Raw genomic sequence first — 5,435 nt, forward strand, 5'->3', positions numbered from 1 at the left:
GTCCCATCCGAACGACTAGACAGATGTCCTTGTCATGGCGCTCCTTTCTGCACCACTGACAAGGGGGAAACCACGTCGGAAAATCCCGACGAAATGATTTGCTGTCCACAGGGAGACAAAATAACCGCCCTCTACCATTCACACCCACACTAACACTATAATATCAATATTGCCCCATACAGTATGAAATTGATAATCTGATCCCTTTTTATACGTCTACATTTTCATGTGGACGTATATTGTCTTCACCCCTGTCCGTCCGGAGGTCCGTCCGTCCACAATTTGTTTGTGGACACTCTACAGGTCACATTTCTTATCCGATTTTGACGAAACTTGAAATATAGGTTTATCACCAAAAGACCTCGGTTGCTTTCGTTATTGGCATGTATCGGATTGAAACTTCCGGAATTATGGCCCCTGATTGTACGAAAAATCGCGTTTTTAGCTTGTCGACCCTATAGAGGTCATAATATTTATCCGATTTAACGAAATGAAATGAAATGAAATGGGGTTTAACGTCCTACTGTTCTGCTCCTATACTGGGCTAATGAAGACGGGCATACGCCATACAGTGTGCTATGAAGGAAATTTTGCCCGGGCAGCGGCGCCATCGCCTACTCTTATATCGAATTCCAACTGCCAAGGGATCGGATTTCGGCGTGGTTCCCCCTTGTCAGTAATGCAGGACCTCGGTTTTTCGTCTCATCCGAAGGACTAGACAGCTGTCCTTGTCAGACCCTCTGTCCTGCATCACTGACAAGGGGGAACCACGCCGAAATCCGATTTAACAAAAACGTTTGAATATATCACCACTACATCCTAAGGGTAGTTGAGTTCAAATTTCGTAAATATCGGACCAAATCTGACAGTCAAAATGGCCGCCCCTCGTACTCAGATAGTGTAAAAATATGGTATATCAATGTTGTGGACCCTCTAGAGGTCACAATTTTATTTTGATTTTGATGAAACTTGAAATGTAAGTTAATAACCCAAAGTTCTTGGTTCTTTTCGATATTCGGCATATCGGATAGTAACTTCCTGAATTATGGCCCTTGATTGTACGAAAAATCGCGTTTTTAGATTTTGGTCCTTGTAGACTTCCGATTCAGGAAACCTGTATTACTCAGCTATCGTAGCAATGATCTCTGTGTTAAAATTATATTTGGAATGTGTTTAACCAGCTCTATCACATATGTGATAATGACTGGCACCAATATTGTCCTTTAAAGTTACTTAGCATTTGGAGGTTGGGTGGTCAAGTGTGCTTTAAATCATAATGTCTGTCATTGAGTCAAGTCATGTGGTTTCGATGCCAAACTTATACATTACAAGGAGTAGGGTAGTCCGTCCAACCTTATTGGTTTTCTCTGGGTCCTGTTTCCCCCCACTGCTAATGTTCTCTATGCTTGTGAATTTATGAAATGAAATCTACCATATGTTAGTCTCAATTTGAGTTCTCACCACTTTTTTCCATTGTGTCTTAGTTGTGTATTGTAAACAGCCAATGAAAACGGTGCTGTTCAAATACACCAAGACATATCCACTTATCAATAAAAAGTTGCAGGCATAAATCAGCCAACATCATCCATAATTGTTACAAAATTCTCAAGATCAACAACTTTTTTAAAACTGCAAATTTAAAGCCATGATGAACCACAATAAATATAAATATTTTCCTTTAAAAATTTAAACTTAACAAATCAAAGTGATTACAGGTGCTCTTTAGATAGTATATACTAGTAGATCGAATTTAGACCAGTTTAAACATCTATAATATACATATATAAGTTTGTATATTAATTTTTTAAAACATTAGTTTAGATAATTAGAATAGTATCCTTCAGTTGTCAGAGCTTTTGTGGTTCAATTAGTCAGATGGTGGCTCACTAACCACGAGGTGTCTCCAAGACACGTGACTACGTGGGTAAGACGCTGGCTCGCTAGCCTGGGGGTCGGGTGTTCGATCCCTGCATTGGCCGAGAAAGTTCATCCAGATTTTCCGGCGTGGTTCGCCCTTGTCAGTGATGCAGGACGGAGGGGCTGACAAGGAAAGCTGTCTACTCGTTCGGATGGGACGAAAAACCGAGGTCCCGTGTACACATTGGCGTGCACGTAAAAGATCCCTTGACACAATTTCCCTCATAGCACACTGTATGGCGTATGCCCGTCTTCATTAGCCCAGTTCGGAGCAAAACAGTAGGACGTTAAACCCCATTTCATTTCATTTCATTTCGTCTCCAAGAGTAGTTTCCCTCCTAGCTCATTGCAGAGCATCATGTCTCCATTAGCCTGATAGGACATTAACATTTTTGTGACTTTTATAGATCATCCTTTTAGTTCTTATTTTGTTTATATGGAACTTGATAGTAACTCAATTTACACACTAAGAAAATATTTAGTTTATTTTTTAGAAACTCACTTTAATTAACTGTTGCTATGTAAATACCGGGAATCATTAACTGAAATATTCTATTTAGAATTCTAGACGTTCATGGCTACAATTCTATAGATGAAAACATTCTCAGCTATTTTTGTAAGGACACAGAAGAATGTATATATTTTGATAAGATTAAGAGTAAATATTTTAATTAATATTCAAGTTATAGTCATATAACTTTTAACATTCAAAGGTATATCACCTCGGATATAATTATGGAATAAATGGTTGAATTTGGCATTTTTATACACCCCCATTTCAGTGTGGGAGTATACTGCTGTCATTTAGATTTTTTATACGCCCACATTTTCATGTGGACGTATATTGTCGTCGCCCCTGTGCGTCCGGACGTCCGCCCGTCCACAATTGTTTGTGGACACTCTATGGGTCACAATTCTTATCCGATTTTGACGAAACTTGAAATATAGGTTTATCTCCAAAAGATGTCGGATGCTTTCGATATTGGCATGTGTCGGATCGAAACTTCATGGATTATGACCCCTGATTGTACGAAAAATCACGTTTTTAGCTTGTAGACCCTATAAAGGTCACAATTTTAGTCCTATTCTGATGAAACTTGAAATGTATGTTTATAACCCAAAGATCTCGGTTCCTTTCGATATTCGCGCATATCGGACCGTAACGTCCTGAATTATGACCCCGATTGTCCGAAAAATCGCGTTTTTAACTTGTGGGCCCTATAGAGGTCATAATTTTGATTCGATTTAAAAAACCGTTTTAGTATATCACCGTTACACCCTAAGGATGGCTGAGGTCGGATTTCGTGAAAATCGGGCCAAAACTGACAGACAAAATTGCCGCCCTTCGTTCTCAAATAGCGTAAAAATATGATATATCAAGGTTGTGGACCCTATAGAGGTCACAATTTTTATCCGATTTTGTTGACACTCGAAATGTGAGTTTATAACCCAACGATCTCGGTTCCTGTCGATATTTGCGCATATCGGACCGTAACTTCCTGAATTATGGCCCCTGATTTTACGAAAAATCGCGGTTTTTTTAGCTCGTGGACCCTATAGAGGTCATAATTTTTATCCGATTTAAAAAAAAGTTTTAGTATACCGCCGTTACACCCTAAGGATGGTTGAGTTCGAATTTCGTGAAAATCGGCCTAAAGCTGACAGACAAAATGGCCGCCCCTCGTTCTCAAATAGCGTAAAAATATGGTATATCAAGGTTGTGGGCCCTCTAGAGGTCACAATTTGAAATGTAAGTTTATAACCCAAAGATCTTGGTTCCTTTCGATATTATGACCTTTGATTGTACGAAATATCGCGTTCTAAGCTTGAGGTCCCTCTAGATGTCACAATTATTATCCAATTTAAAAAAACGTTCCAATATATATCACTGTTACACCATAATTTTGGTTTCGTGAAAATAGGACCAAAACTGCCAGACAAATGGCCGCCCGTCGTACACAATTAGCGTAAAAATATGGTATATCAATGTTGTGGAGCCTTCTGATTTTGATTAAACTTGAAATGTAAGTTTATAACCCAAAGATCTTGGTTCCTTTCGATATCCGCGCATATTAGATCGCCACTCCCTAAATTATGACCCTTGATTGAACAAAAAATCACGTTTTTAGCTTGTGGTCCTTGTAGAGGTCACAATTTTTATCTGATTTAAAAAAAATGTGTGAATATATCACCATTACACACTAAGATCTTGGATCCTTTTGATAATCGTGGATACCCGAACTTAACTTCCTGGATTATGGCCCCTGATTGTTTGAAAAATCGCATTTTTAGCCTGCGGATTCTCTAGAGGTCACAATTTATTTTTCCAATTTTAAAAACCGTTTAAATATTTCACCATTCCACCATAATGAAGGTTGAATTCGAATTTTGGGAAAATCGAAATGAAACTGCCCAACAAAATGGCCGCTCTTTGTACGCAAAATGTGTAAAAGTATGCAATACGAGGTTGTCAACCCGTTAGAGGTCACAATTTTTATCCGATTCTGATGAAACTTAAAACGTATCTTTATATCCGTATGATCTCAGTCCCTTTTGATATTTGCGCGTTTCATACCACAACTTTCTGGATTATTGCCCCTGATTGTACAAAAAATCCCGTTTGTTTTTAGCTTGTTCTCTATCCATCTCTTGCAAAATGTGGGCGTATCCTCTGTATTCACTGCTTTTCCCAAACCCGCGGTATTTTCCTAATGACTAGGCGCATAATAAATGTTGCAGCTCCAATAGAAAACAACCTTCTGTGGGAATCCGTGATGAAATGTGAAATTTTCCTCCAAAACTTGTGAGATTTCCCTCCAAATTCCATAAAGTAAAAATGTTATCTAATTTCTAAATCGGTGCATCATAATAGATTAGAAAATGAAACAGCTGATGTTGTACGAAGAATAACACTGGGAGGTAAGGTAAAACCATTTATTCAAAGGGTGTTCTATCCTTAATTATTTGACAGGTTGATAGGAAAATCGATCTGAAACCCCCGTCCGTGTTTTTATTCAGATGGTTGTGACATCTTGGGCTCTTCGTGGTTATAACTAGTGCGAGTTATAAATAGACAATTTTTCCCTTAATTTTTTTCTCCCCTCTTCCTGCATTTTTTGGTTAGAATTGGAGAAAAGGGATCAAATTTGCAATTTCATAGCAGTTTTGGGTAATACTGATGATATTACAGCGGAGGGATAGGGAGTGTAAAGTGTCTTTCTGCAGAGCAATCATTGTGTCGGAAGTGAGATTTTCACCCCTGTCAATCTAAATGGTCAACCCCCTACAAAATTATTATGAGGAGATTGCCAAATGTTGTCCCCATTGTGCCTATAAAGATTGGAACCAACGGAATGTTGAGCAAAAAGCTACAGCCTGTGATGTTACAGTCATTTAACATTGAAGTCAATGGGCAAATAATTGCTAGTCTGAGTCCTAATTACAATAACGAACTGGGTGAAGTTATCTCCCCTTTACCTAGTTCTGTTAACCGTTGAGTGGCGCTAGTGTATATCCGC

This window comes from Patella vulgata, chromosome 2 (assembly GCF_932274485.2).
Source record: "Patella vulgata chromosome 2, xgPatVulg1.2, whole genome shotgun sequence".
NCBI lineage: Eukaryota > Metazoa > Mollusca > Gastropoda > Patellidae > Patella > Patella vulgata.